Source organism: Carcharhinus amblyrhynchos, unplaced genomic scaffold (assembly GCF_965287045.1).
Source record: "Carcharhinus amblyrhynchos unplaced genomic scaffold, sCarAmb.v2.hapA scaffold_51, whole genome shotgun sequence".
In the NCBI taxonomy this organism is placed as follows: Eukaryota; Metazoa; Chordata; class Chondrichthyes; order Carcharhiniformes; family Carcharhinidae; genus Carcharhinus; species Carcharhinus amblyrhynchos.
Genome location: NW_027649792.1, coordinates 331,849 through 347,659, shown reverse-complemented (window position 1 = coordinate 347,659; position 15,811 = coordinate 331,849).

The following is a 15,811-nucleotide window of genomic DNA, read 5'->3' as shown; positions in this document are numbered from 1 at the left end:
ATTGTGTCCAAATTCACAGATGATGCAAAGTCAGGTGGGAGGGTAAGCTGTGAGAACCATGCAGGCATGTTTCAATATAACAGGCTGTGTGTGTGGGCATATGCATGGCAGTTGCCGTTTAATGTGGATAAATGTGAGGTTTTCCACTTTGTTAGCAATAATAAGAAGACATAAATGTAGCTGTGGAGAACACTGGGTTACAGGGTTGTAAACGGGATAGTATTGCAGTTGATAAGGAGGATGTGCTAGATATTCTTGAGGGCTTGAAAATAGATAAGTCCCCTGGGCCGGACGGGATTTACCCTAGAATTCTCTGGGAGGCAAGAGAGGCGATTGCAGAGCCTCTGGCTCTGATCTTCAGGTGGCCATTGGTCACATGTGTCCCCCTCTCACACTCTCCCCAAGGTGCTGCCTCTCTGTCCCGGTGTCCCAGTGTCCCCCTCTCACACTCTCCCCAAGGTGCTGCTTCTCTGTCCCACTGTCCCCCTCTCACATCTCCTCAAGGTGCTGCCTTCTCTGTCCCGGTGTCTCAGTGCCCCCCTTTCACACTCTCCTCAAGGGGCTGACTGCCAGTCCCAGTTTCCCAGTGGCCCAGTGCCCCCATCTCACACTCTCCTCAGGTGCTGCTGACTCTGTTTAGGTGTCCCGGTGACTTTCTCCCACTGTCTCCCCAACTCACTCTTGCCTCCCAACAACCTCTCAGTAGAAAATGCTGAGAAAGCTGCATGTGAAGCCTCTTGATAAAATTGTTCTGTACGTAACACTGAAAGAATGATTTGTGTAAAGCCTCATGCTCAGATTGTTCTAAAAATAACACTGAGAGATAGATCTATCTGAAGCCTCAGATTGTACTGTACATAACACTAAGAGTTAGTTCTATCTGAAGCCTCTTGTTCAGACTGTACAGTACATAACACTGAGAGATGGATCTATCTGAATTCTCTTGCTCGGATTGATCTGCACTGAGAGATTGATTTATGTGATTTTGATTTACAAAGGTTGTTTCATACATAAGCTGTACACAAGATCGACAACAGCCTGGGTTTAGCAGTCTATATCAGACCTGAGTAATGTTAACCTCATCCAGAACTAACAACCATGATGACAATAAGCTACAGGAGCAGAATGATGCTGTTTGGCCCATTGAGTTCCTCGTCACAGTTTTGAAATAGGAAGTCTCACGCCACCAGGTTAAGGTCCAAGATGTTCATTTGGAATCTCGTGCTTTTAGAACACTGCTTCTTCATCAGGGCAATTGGTGTTGTGAGACATCCTACCATGTCCACCACAGTCCAATGCTGGCATCTCCACATCACAGTTCTAAAGGGCTGTCAATTTCCTCTGAGGATGTTCCCTCGGCCCTCATCTCACGTAGTAATGGAAACATCTTTCCCATGTCCACTCTATTCAGGCCTTTAATTATTCTGCCTGTTTGAATGAGCTCCCCCTCCTCGCTCTTCTAATCTCCATTGAGTACAGACCCAGAGTCCTCAGACGCTCCTCATGCGTTAAGTCTTTCATTCCCCAGATCATTCTCGAGAACCTCCTCTGGATCAGCCGAAGGCCAGCACATCCTTCCTTAGATGTGAAGTCCAAAATGATTCATAATAACCTCAATGTGGTCTGACCAGTGTCGTATAAAACCTCAGTAGTACACCCCTGCTTTTCTATTCTAGTCCTCTGGAAATGAATGCCAGCAGAGGGACCTCTGTTATATCGAATGAATATTGGAAGATTTACAGTCTGACCCTCCATTATTTCCAACTTTCCATTCCTCCCTGACCCTCAACACCCCACCTAGGCTGCAAAGTTTCTACTTTGGGTGTTAAAAACTGTTGGTTTGAAAGGGGTTAAGTGAAGCTGTTTGTTTAGTGACTGTAATTAAAGTGAGTCTCCCTGGATTGGATTAGTGTGCCTGGAGGTTTTCCCTCTTCTATTAATAAGGGATTCCGTTCAATGCGTTGTCCCACTGAGCCAGCAGGGAGCGGCAACTCCGACACAAACAGAGATCAGCGGCTGTAGAGAAACAGAGGGAGGGCGAGGAGATCAGAATCTGGGAGGAATGGATTGGAACCTTCCAATAATGGAAGAGAATATGGGAACAATGGATTGGAATCTTCCAACAATGGATCAGAATGTGGAAACACTCGACTGGAATGTTACAACAATGGATCAGAATGTGAGGACAATGGATTGGAATGTTCCAACCAAGGACAGGAGTTTATTCACTTGGATTTCTCTGTTGACTGCAGATGATTGGAAGTTAAGTTTGGCTATTTGGATTCAGTATCTACTGTATGCAATTCAATGCATTTACTATCCCCTTCTGGCGATTGTTGGTGTTCCGGGTAAGTCCTTGGCTTGAATTGTATCGACCCGGTCACCACGGGGATCGGAGCAGGCGAGGGGCGGAACATGGGGTGTTCTGTTGACGTCGGTTGGGATTTTGCAGCTTCGGGAAGAGTGAGGCTGTAAAGTCCCGCTCTCTATGTCCAGTTCCTAATTCCAGAAAGGCTGTTTTGATATTCTTGTCATTTACTGTACTCGGTTTGCTGCTCTTGCTGTTTTTGTTGAATCTCTGTATCCAGTTATCATTTCTTTCAGCCACTGACAATTGTCTCAGGACCCATGGGCTGGGATGTCTTCTGTGTGTTGTGACTTTCCACAGACATGTGACACACAACATGATTCCATTGTGAACAAAAGGTTGAGGCAGAATCTGTTTTAGCCTCTGTATGTAACAGCAGTTCACTGCTAATCATCCACCCAGTTACAATGTTGTAGACTCCATTTTAATGATGATATGTGCAAAGCATGAACTCACAGAGAAACCACATGTTTTGTAAAGTTTAATGTATATTCAGCAGTGACACGAGCAGGTTTACATTAACCTTGTAGTGAAGTTATTGTGAAATTCCCCTAGTCCCCACACTCCAGCATCTGTACCGGTGCACTGAAGGGAAAATTAGCATGGCCAATGCACACCTCCAGAACAGTTTTCAGAGTTTGGGAGGAAACTGAAGATCCCAGAGGAAACCAATGCAGACACAGGGAACATATGCTTTATCCGCACAGATAGTGGCCAAGCTGGCAACCAAACCCGAGTCTCATGGCACTGTGAGGCAGCAGTGCTAACCACTGTGCCACCACAAACTCTCTTACAGTCAGAGGAACACAAACACACAGACACACCCAAGAGCAGATATATAAATACACACACGTGCTGATGGAAGCAATCAGATTTAAGCACTTACTCCCACTCACACACAAATTCAAGAATAACCAAAATTGCTGTAACATCCAGAGCAACGGACAGTAAGGAACATTCATACAATACTCTCTTGCTCACACACACACACACACACACACACACACATACACACACACACACACACACAGACACACGCACATTGGTACAGACAATATAGACACACACACACACACATGCACATTGGTACAGGCAATATAGACACACACACACACACACACACACACACAGGAGTGGGGAGGAGGGGTGGTTTCCAATTACTCCCTGCCCATTAATGGTGGAGTGAGCAAGTAAAACTTTGTAGCAGCCGAGAACTCAGGTCCACACCGAATTTCTAGCTTCTTGCGACCTCACCGGCAATGGATCTGCGGCGGATTCCGTCTCCCACCCATTTCTGGCAAGAGGCTGAATAAATTGTTGAATTTTTTTTTGAAACAAACTTAAATAAAATTAGCGAGCCTGGGATGCAAGTGTGTGGCACACTTGCCTTTGCAGCCTCATCAGGAGAGGGTGCGTCTGGTGAGGAAAACAGCTGGCCCACATGTAAAAGCACAAGTGGTGATGATCTCGTTGGTCGAACCAAACGCCATTCAGGACAGCGTCGAGGGCAAAGGTAGGTGCCCCTTGCACAGTGCCCATCTGGCACTACCCACCAAGAGGGCGGGGCCTAAGATGGTGAGGTCTACAAGGACGGGACCGAAAGATAGTGGGGCCATGGCTGGCAGGGGTGGAACCAGAGGGAGGGGCGGGGCCTGAAGGTGGTTGGACCTTGGGGGGCGGGGGGGCGGGACGATCCAGTAGGGAGGGTGGCCCAATCCCACTGTGCATGCGATTGGTGATGTAGGGACCGTAGCCCTTTTGCCACTGAGCACGTGATTCTTGGGGTGTAGCAGGTCCTGCTGACACACTGCACGCAGTTGGTGAGGTAGGTCAGTCTTTGTGGCCACTCGGCACAGAGCTTTTGGGGGTAGGATGTCCACTCTGCATGTGATCTTTGGCTGAGGGGGGATGGAGGGGGGAGCTGCTGCCTCTTTGCATGCAATTGGTGTGGGGGCAGAGGGATGATTGGTCCGAGTGGTGGTGGCAGGATGGGTGTTAGATTTGTTCGGGGGCTGCTCACGTAGAGCTATGGGCCTCGGATTATCTGGGGTAGCTACTGTGTTGAAATTAGCTGCAGCAGCAGAGGGCTGACAGATGTCTCTCTCAGACCAGGCAGCTCACTGCTGGCTGCAAATTACGCATGTGCAACCACGTAGGTTTGGTGTGTGTTCGGTATCCCACCAAGATCTGTGAGAGCTCCAACTGATGGGGCCACTGCTTAGAGGGTTGTCCAACAGTCATCGAGTTTTAACAGCGTGAAATGAGGCCCTTCAGCCCCTTATTTCTGCACTGGTCATCAAACACCTATCCAACCGATCCCCATTTTCCAGCACTCGATCCACACCCTTGAGTGCTCTAGTGTTTGAATTGCTGGTCTAAATGCCTCTTGTGGTTGTTCCCGCTTCTACCACCCTTTCAGTCCGTGAGCTGCAGATACCAGCACCCTGTGGATGGAAACATTTTTCCCCCAATCCACACAGAAATCTGCCCTTTAACTTGAATCCACACTCCTCTGGTTAGTGACACCTCGAGGAAAGTGAATAAGTTTCTTCTTATTTCTGTCCAACTGATTTTGTACATATCACTCAAGCACTCCCACGATCAGGCACTGCACCCCCACTGGGAAGCAGTCCCACAGTCAGGCCGCTCCCCCTCCAGCCTTCTTTGCTCTGAGATATAAAAGAACCCAGACTCACCAGCCTCTCTGCATAGCTGAAACTCTCCAGCCCAGGCAGCAACCTGGTGAATGTCCTCTCCACCGTCTCCAATGCAATTACATCCCTCCTGTAGTGTGATGACCAGAGCAGCACACAGTACTCTTGCTCTGGTCTAACCAGCATTTTATACACTTTCATCATAACCTCCCAGCTCTTATATTCCATACTGTGGCTGCTAAAGACAAGTATGCTACATGTCATCTTAACTAACTCATCTATCTGTCTTGCTGCCTTCAGGGATTCAGGTATGTGCACCCCACATTCATTCTGGTTCTCCGCACTTCCTCACACTCTACCGTTCATTGTCCAATTCCTTGCCTTGTTAATCCTCCCAAAAACATCATCTCACATTTTTCAGGTTTAAATTCCATTTGCCCACCAGACCAGCCTGTCCTTTTCCTTGGCACAGTGGTCGGCGCTGCTGCTCCACAGTGCCAGGGCTTCGTGTTCGATTCCTGGCTTGTGTCACTGTCTGTGTGGAGTTTGCACATTCCCCCCTCCCCCCCCGTGTCTGTGTGGGTTTCCTCCAAGTCTCCAGTTTCCTCCCACATTCAAAGGATGTGTGGGTTAAGTGGATTGGCAAGGATAAATAGCCCTTAGTATCAGGGAGACTCGCTAGTTTAAATGCATGGGGGTTTGTGAATAGGGCCTCGGTGGGATTGTGGTTGGTGTTGACTTGATGGGCCAAATGGCCCCCTTCTGCACTGTAGGATTGTATGATTCCTGCAATCTAAGGCTTTCCTCCTTAATATTTACCACACCACCAATTTTTGTACCATCTGTGAACTTACTGATCATACTTCACACATTCATGTCAAGATCATCAATATGCACTACAAACAGCAAAGGACCCAGCATCGATCTCTATGGAACCCCACTGGGCACAGACTTGCAGTCACAAAAGCAACCTTTGACCATCACCCTCATTCCTGCCACTCAGCCAATTTTGAATGTAATTTACCAAATTGCCCTGGATTCCATTGGCTATCACTTTCTTGCCCATTCCTCCATGCGGAATTTTTCAAAAGCTTTTCTGAAGTCCATGTCCATCGATCACACTTCTCTCATCTACTCATTCAGTCATCTCCTCAATACATTCAAGCAAATTGTTAGACATGATCTCCCCCTGACAAAGCCATGCTGACTATTGTTCGTCAATCCTTACATCTCGAAGTGGAGATTAATTCTGTCCCTCAGCTTTTTTTCCAATCATTTCCCAACCACGGATATGGTGATGCCGGTGTCCTGGGCTTGATCCTGGATATCTTCAGGGCACCTTGTATGAATGGTAGCATGGCACAATGGTTAGCACTGCTGCCTCACAGCATCAGGGAGCCAGTTCAATATCTGGGATTCCACCATCACTAGTGAATTCTTTTTAACATTGAAACCCAGTCCATTCTCACATATGGAGTTTAAAAACAGCGAGGTTATGTTGCAGCTGTATAAGGTGCTGGTGGGGTCACGCCTGGAATATTGTATACAGTTTTGATCTCCTTTCTTGAGAAAGGATATGCTGGCACTGAAGGAGGAGGTTCACTAGGTTGATTCCGAAGTTGAGGGGGTTGGCATATGGGGAGAATCTGAGTCGACTGGAGAAATATTATTGGAATTCAGAAGAAAGAGGAGAGATTATAGAAACATGTAAGATTATGAAGGGAATAGATAAGATAGAAGCAGGGAAGTTGTTTCCACTGACAGGTGAAACCAGAACTCAGGAGAATGGCCTCAAAGTAAAGGGAGCAGATTTAGGATTGAGTTGAGGCGGAACTTCTTCACACAAAGAATCTGTGGAACTGACTGCCCAGTGAAGCAGTTGAGGCTACCTCATTGAATGTTTTAAAGACAAGGATAAATACATTTTTGAACAGTAAGGGGATTAAGGTTATGGTGAGCGGAGTCCACAAAGAGATCAGCCATGATCTTATTGAACGGTGGAGCAGGCTTGAGGAGTCAATGGCCTACTCCTGCTCTTAGTTCTCGTGTTCTTATGTTGCCTGTTGAGATTTCTCCTATTACAAGGACGTATTGTGTTTCTCTGGAGAGGATCCACATTGAGCAAGTCCAGTTTCTCACGGCTCCCCAAAATCCACATTAAGCGTGTAAATTCATTCTCGATCACAGCAGCCCTGTGCATATCGCCAACCTGCATAAATTAATTGGTAAAGCCAGGGCACATTGTGCTGATGTTCCAGCTTGAGATGTGGAAGACTGATTTGATTTGATTTGATTTATTTCTTTCACATACACCCCCGCATCCCCACACATTTTACCCGCTAATCCCTCTAACCTAAGCATCCCAGGACACTAAGGGACAATTTTAGCATGGCCAATCAACCTAACCTGCACATGTTTGGACTGTGGGAGCAAACCGGAGCACCCGGAGGAAACCCACGCAGACACGAGGAGAATGTGCAAACTCCACACAGACAGTGTACAGTGAAAAGTATTACATGAGTGCCATACAAAAAAAAAGAATATTGTACATAGAGAAGGAGAGAGTGCAAAATACCATGTTGCAGTCATAGCTTGTGTATAGAAATAGATGATCTTAATGCGATGTAAGTCCATTCAAATATCTGATGGCAACAGAGAAGAAACTGTTCTTGAGTCGGCAGCATAATGACACAATGATTAGCATTGTTGTCTCATAGGGACCTGAGTTTAATTCCCAGCTTGGATCACTGCCAGTATGGAATTTGCACATTTTCTGTGTCTGCGTGGGATGCTCCGGTTTCCACGCGCAGTCCAACTATGTGCAGGTTAGGTTGATTGGCCATGTTAAATTGCCCAATAGGGTCCCAGGATATGTATGTTAGAGGTATTAGCAGGGTACATGTGTGGGACTTTGGGGATAGGAACTGGCTTGGATTGTTGTAGGTGCAGACTCGATGGGCTGAATGGCCTCCTTCTGCACTGTAGCATTTCCATGATTTGACGAGTCCGTTTTTTTTATCTTTTTTTCTGCTAGAGCAATGTGGAAGAGTTTATGTCCTTAATTAAGCTGGCTGCTCTCCCGAGCTGTTATCCATAACATGAGTCTGTGTTCTAGGGTTGACTGCAGGGCCAGGGAGATGGTGACTGTGGACCTGTTGTGGAGGTGGACGAACTGGAGCAGTTCCAGGCAATCTGGGAGGCCAGAATTGATTCAAGGCATAACTATCTTTTTGATGCATTTCATAGTATTGGATATCAGTGTCACCAGACGATAGTCATTAGGACAGGTCACTTGACTTTTCTTTGGTACCGGCCTTTATCATAGAATCATAGAATCCTACAGTGCAGAAAGAGGCCCTTCGGCCCATCGAGTCTGCACCGACCACAATCCCACCCAGACCCCAACCGCACATCCCCACACATTTTACCCGCTAATCCCTCTAACCTAAGCATCCCAGGACACTAAGGGACAATTTAGCACGGCCAATCAACCTAACCCGCACATCTTTGGACTGTGGGAGGAAACCGGAGCACCCAGGGGAAATCCATGCTGACATGAGGAGAATGTGCAAAATCCACATAGACAGTGACCCAAGCCAGGAATCGCACCCAGGACCCTGGAGCTGTGAAGCAGCAGTGCGAACCACTGTGCTACCATGTCTGCCCTTTATTTGAGTATTTTCTTACCTGGTACATAGATTAGAAACTTTCCTGCTGAGAGAGCACTCACTGAGCTTCACTGCTCCAGTAGACCAAGGTGGGACAGCAGCAAATGCACTGGGTACTGTTCACTGAACCCTGGAGGTTTGAAAGCAATCCCTTGTAGTTGCGTTATGTGCCATTCTAGTGTGAGATTAAAGTTTCTCCCAGTGTTAGGCGAATGGTGGCCACAATGCTGTAGTCTCCTCTTCTGGGTACAGCTCTGTGTATCAATGAGATTCTGACCTGTTGAGGTATCCGGATCTCTCTCTGTCAATTATTAGTATTGCCCAGAGGAAAGGGTGAAACCAGTACTGTTTGGTACCAGCTCTGCTGTAGGGGTTAAGCTGTCTGAGAGATGACACATTGCCATCTATCGGACTCCACTCCAGATTTTCTGTCATGTTAATCCCTTCATTCTCCTTATCTCCAAATCCCCCATATGATATGATAGGGTGGATTCTCAGAGGCTATTTCCCAGGGCTGAAATGGTTGCTACAAGAGGACACAGATTTAAGGTGCAGGGAAGCAAGTACAGAGGAGATGTTAGGGGTAAGTTTTTCACTCAGAGGGTGGTGAGTGAGTGGAATCGGCTGCCATCGGTGGTGGTGGAGGCAAACTCACTGGGGCCTTTTAAAAGACTTCTGGATGAGGATATGGGATCTAATGGGATTGGGGGTTATAGATAGGTCTATGGCTTAGTAGGTATACAAGTGATCGGCACAACTAGTGGGCCAAAGGGCCTGTTTGTGCTGTAGTGTTCTATGTTCTATATCTATTTACCTGCAGCTGAGGGAGTGTCAATGTTGAGGACTCCCCGGAAAGTTCTCCCATTGTGTGACCACCATGGTGGGACAGTGGTTAAGCACTGCTGACTCACAGTGTCAGGAACCTGGGTTCAGTTCCAGATTGGGCCACTATCTGTGCAGAGTTTGGACCTTCTCCCCATGTCTGTGTGGGTTTCTGCCGGATTCTCCTTTTTCCCTCTCACATTCCAAAAGATGCACTGGATTAAAAAAAGATTTAAATGATTCTGTGCATGTGTACATTTTTTTTTATTTTAACCCAACCTCAGTCTAAATGGTAACTTCTTCCCCTGAATCATGTCTAATTTTATTCTTTATTTCCCTTCCTGACAGTGAACATAATCACAATTGTGACCCTGACGAGCAGAAACTGTGGTCTGTCCAAATGTGTCACTCGTTACCTGGTGGCCATGTCAGTGGGGGATCTGCTGGTCGTTATCCTCGACCTGATATTGAGACACATTCCCATTGTTTATCCGGAACAGTTTGATTTCCTGCTGTCACTCCCCGTGTGTAACATCCACGCTGTCCTGCTTTACGCAGCCACTGACTGTTCTGTCTGGTTCACCGTCACTTTCACCTTTGATCGATTTGTGGCCATTTGCTGCCCCAAACTGAAAAGTAAATATTGTAGTGAGAAAACGGCAGCTGTAGTTCTGGGAACGGTGACAGTGCTGAGCTGTTTAAAGAACATTTTCTGGTATTTTATGTTATTAAATAGATATCGGTGGGTGAACGACCCCTGGTTTTGTGAATCCTCATGGAGTGTCGTGAAATCTCTAATCTGGGGGGCAATCGAGTTCCTCCACCATGTCCTAAACCCGTGTGTCCCATTTGTCGCAATCCTGCTGCTTAACGTTCTTACCATTAGACATATTTTGGTGAGCAGCAGAGCCCGCAGGAGACTCTGGGCTCACAACAATGGGGAAAAGGCCAGAGACCCAGAGATGGAGAGTCGAAGGAAATCCATCATTTTATTGTTTGTTATCTCAGCCAATTTCATCCTCTTGTGGTCAATAGCAATGCTTTATTCAATATGGATTCGGATGTATTATATGGGCTTTGTATTGGTATGGTTAGATTCTAATGTTATGGAAATGGGCTTCATGCTGCAGCTCCTGAGTTGCTGTACAAACACTGTCATCTATGCCATTACACAGACTCACTTCAGACAGCAGCTGAAAAATGTGCTGAAATCTCCCCTTACTAGAATTCTTCAGTTCATTGCACCCTGATGAAAGAACACCTACGACAATCGCCAAGTAAGGATGTTCCCTTCTTGTCGGGGAGCTTTTTGGCAGTCAAGGTCATCAGCCTCCGATCTTTGGATAAGCATTTTCCAAGGTGAACTTCAAGACATGCGACAATGCAGAATTTCTGAGCAGAAACTGATAGCAAAATTCCACGAGCATGAGGACAGCCTCAACCAGGGTCTTAAGTTCATGTCACATTGCATGTAACTCCCATGATTGGGCCCGGGCTTGCAAGATCCTTACTGTCCTGGTTTGTGACAATTCACACCTCTTTATCCTGTGGCTATCCCTCTCTTCACTTGCATTGTCGATACTGTATATGCTTGATTAGCTAAAAAGTGTTGCATTCCAACCATTATCTTGTTTTTGGGTCTTTGGCTATAAAGGGCACATTGGTGAAACCGACCCATCCACTCACCTGATGAAGGGGAAGTGCTCAGAAAACTTGTGATTCCAAATGGATCTGTTGTATTTTAACCTGGTTTTGTGAGACTTCTTATTGTGCTGACCCCGGTCCAACACCGGCATCTCAACATCATTGAGGCTCATATCATGGAGACAGGCTCTTTGGCCCAACATGTCCCTGTCACCCTTTTTTTGTTGAAGGAAAGGCAGAGGAAGAATACAATGGAAAAGGAGACAGAGAGATAGAGTCAGAAGCAGAGAGAAGCAGAGATACAGAGCGGGTGTGAATGGCAGAAATTGAGATAGAACGAGCACAGTGGTCACAGCAAGAGCAAAAGATAGAATGGGGCAGAGAAAGGGATAGAGGCATTCAGATAAAGAAATAAAGTGTGACAGAGAGAGCGAGAGGGAAATGGAGACAGAGTGGGAGAAGGAGCTTGAGACTGAGAGGTGGTAGGAGAGAGGGGGGGGGCAAAAGGGGAGATCAAGGGAGTCAGAGGAAAAGACAGAAAGACAGAAAGAGACTGAGACAGACATAGAGTGGGAGACAGAGAGAGAAATGCAGAGAAAGACAGAGAAAGAAAGAAAATGATTTAATGAATTTAACAAGGTCCATGTGATGGACCTATTAGAATGAGCTTGTTGATTGGGGCAGTTAACTCTGTCAAATCCAGGAGCCCTACAGATGTGAAGAATGTGGAATGTCTGGGTTACTGGGACTCAGAATGTGTAGACTCAGGGTGTAGATGCGATTGACTGGTGGATTTATCACCAGACTATTAATCCAGAAACTCAGAGATTAATAAATAAATGAATTAATGATATTAATATTATTTATTAGTAAATGAACTTTGGAGACCCGGGTTCAAATGTTGTCATGGCAGATGATGGTACTTGAATAAAGAAAATCTGGAATCCAGAATCCGCTGTTGACAATGAAACCATTGTCAATTTTCAGAGAAACCCATCCGGTTCACTCATGTCCCAGGGAAGGAAATCAGTCATCCTGATATCGTCTGGCCGAAATATGACTCCAGGGCCAAGGAAATGTGGTTGACTCTTAACCACCGCATGCCCCCTTTCCCGCAAGCCACTTTGTTCAAGGGCAACTAATGATGAGCAATAAATGCTGGCCAGCCAGTGATACCCATGTCCCAAGTATGAATAAAAAATAATTTGTACTGGGAAATTTTAATCCTACAAATGGTAATCTATTTCTCACAGTTGGATAAATACCCAATCTCTTGGATCGAGGATTTACACACAACATTGTCAGGAAATTCTTGTTTCCAATTAGGGATTGGTTCATGTGTACTTACACTTACAGCTGGGTGAGGATTCCCAGAGATATTCAACATGTCATATCAAGGATGGCCTTCACCAATGCACTAAATAGCAACTTGGGGAAACGTCAGCCTGCTCAAACTTCTAACGAATGATGGAGAACTATGAGGTCCACCTCAGGTTGCTATTTATCTGGATGGCATGCTCATAACAGAAAAATGAAAGAAACACCGGAAAAACATTGCACAAGTTCTAAGCCGATTTTCCAAGCTAGAAGGAACCCAAAGAAGTCAAAAATGAATATTGCAGACCACAAAGTGACTTGTCTCTTCAGACTGCGGGCGAAGTTGGAAGTGATCCATGTCCATCCAAATGCTAAGATCATTTCAGGGGTTGGTAGGCCACCATGGGAAGTTTATACCCAACCTCGCCTCCAACCTGGCTCCATTACACCAGCTACTCAAAAAAAGGATCAGCCTTAGGGGAGGGCATCCAGTCAATTCTTGGCTTTCGATAGAATGAAACAACAGCTTTACTCATCAAAAGCTGGAGTCTGTTATGATCCCAGGAAAGAACTACTGAGATGCATCGGTGTATGGAATTGGGTGTTATTGACCTCATGGTGGCTGGAAATGGATGGCCAATTCCAAATGTTTTCATGATCTTGGCTATCATGGAACACAAATACAATCATTGGGAAAAAATAATGTTGAAGTTAATTTATTAGTGGCACATTTGGCTGACATTAACACAGCAATGAAGTTAGTATGAAAATCCCCCACGCCTGTTTGGGTACACTGAGAGAGAATTTAGCATGGACAATGCACCTAACCCAGCATGCCTGTGGGAGGAAACTGGAGCATCCAGAGGAAATCTATGCAGACACGAGGAGAATTTGCAGACTCCACGCAGACAGTGACCCAAGATGGGAATCGAACCTGGGTCACAGGCGCTGGGGCAGATAAATGCCACAGCAATGAGGTTGACTCTCAACTGGCGAATAGGGATGGAGGTAAGTGCTGGTCAGCAGTAAGGCCCAATTCCCACAAATTCATGAAAAATCCTTTCCCATCATTACACATTCAAAACTGATTGAGATTTTTCACGGTGGAATATTATCTGTGAGGTTTCAAGAGAAATTTTCTTGAAGAAGAAAATTAGCAAATGAAAATAATGACATAACATCGACTCCACAGTCAGGTGTCAGAGAACACAACACTTTATTCCAACTGTTCACACAACACTCCAAATATTGGCCATTCTGGAAGGATCCCAACAGCTCAGCACACACTTGAGCTCACGTGGTCCACTCCCTTAAAGGAATGTCCGAACATATATAATACTCTCCCAGTAAATAACAGCAACTCCCACCCCCAACCACCATACAGTAACAGCATTTGAAACCATTTATGAACACTTTTACATGTTTCTCCATTTACTTCATACCGATGGGGCAGAATCCACAGCATATTTACAATATAATACAGCTCATAGTTCACTCCTCATGCTTACGTCCATCTTACCGGGGCTTAGGGGGGATGACAATCCCTTGGGGGTTGATACCTGGCGACTGCCATTCATCAGCGCACTGGCCCAATAGACCAATATCCCATTTCAATCCCAGATAGCCTCTTTCACTATCCATATACAACCAATTTTGTTGTCATCCTCAAACTTCCTAATCATGCCTCCTAACTTCCCATCCTTATCATTCATATCATTAAGAAATTGTCAACATTGATCCTTGAGGCACACCATTCGTTACAGGCCAACAGATTGGAAAACAATCCACTGCAACCACCCGCTGTCATCTGTCATCAAGCCAAATTGGTATCCCATGAGCTGGCTCACCCTGGATCCCGTGAGATTTAACCTTATGCAACAACTTGCCGCATGGTTCCTTTTCAAAGGCCTCGCTAAAGTCCAACATCGGCTGCACTGCCCTCATCTACTTGGTCGGTTACTCTGCTCTGGGAGCAGAGTTTGAATGTTTTTAAGAAGGGGGTTTAAATATTATAAGGTGTTGGTAAGAATGTGGGATTGACTTTACAATCAGATCTTGAGCGTTTTGAGTAGCACAGCAGGCTTGAGAGGCTGAATGGCCGATTCCAGCTTGTAATATGTATGTTTGTACACGGTACAAGAGACCCTCAATTTTCCAGGTGTCCAGATCACCAACAACCTGTCCTGAACTCTCCACACCGACACTGTTTTTAAGAAATTCACCAATGCCTCTACTTCCTGAGGAGATTAAGGAAATCTATCATGATCGCTATGACTCTTGCCAACTTTTACAGATTCAAAATAAAAAAAACAACCTTTCTGGTTGTATCACAACTTGGTATGGCTCCTGTGCTGTCCAAGAATGCAATTAATGGCAAAAGGTGGTGAATGCATCCCAGTCCATCGCACAATCCAACCTCCCATCCGTTGATTCTGTGTATAGTTCCCGCTGCTTTGGAAAAACAGTCAGCATATTCAAGGACCGCAACTACATCGGACATTCTCTCTTCCAACTGCTTCCATCGGGAAAAAGATACAAAAGTCTGGGGCTATGTACCAACTGACTCAAGAACATCATCCAAAGATGTGCGGGTTAGGTTGATTGGCCATGCTAAGAAATGGTCCCTTAGTGTCCTGGGATGCGAAGGTTAGAGGGATGAGTGTGTATAATATGTAGGGATATGGGGGTAGGGCCTGGGTTGAATTGTGTTCGGCTCGATGGGCCGAAGAGCCTCTTTCTGCACTGTAGTGTTCTATGATTCTATGATTCTATGATTGTGGATCCATGATAAGAACATAAGAACATAAGAAATAGGAGCAGGAGTAGGCCATCTAGCCCTTCGAGCCTGCCCTGCCATTCAATAAGATCATGGCTGATCTGTCGTGGCTCAGTTCCACATTCCCGCCCTCTCCCCATAACCCTTAATCCCCTCGCTTATCTTGATCTTATCTTATGTTCTTGAGTTGGTTGGTACATGGCCCTACCATATATTATATTGATCTTTCTCTCCATCGTAGCTATGACTGGAACGTTACATTCTGCACTTCCCAACCTTCATATAAAAACAAATTACTGTGGATTCTGGAATCTAAAATCTTTGACAAAGGATCATCTGGACTTGAAATGTCAGCTCTTTTCTCTCTGCACAGATACTTTTGAATTCTGCACCCCGTCCTTTCCTTCTCTCTGAATGGCATGCCGAGGTGGGATAGTGTTCGGTGCAGACTCGATGGGCTGAAGGGCCTCTTTCTGCACTGTAGGGTTCTATGATCTATGAAAATGCCTCATCACAGAATCCTAACAGTGCATAAAGAACCAGTGAGAGCGGAAATGTTCAA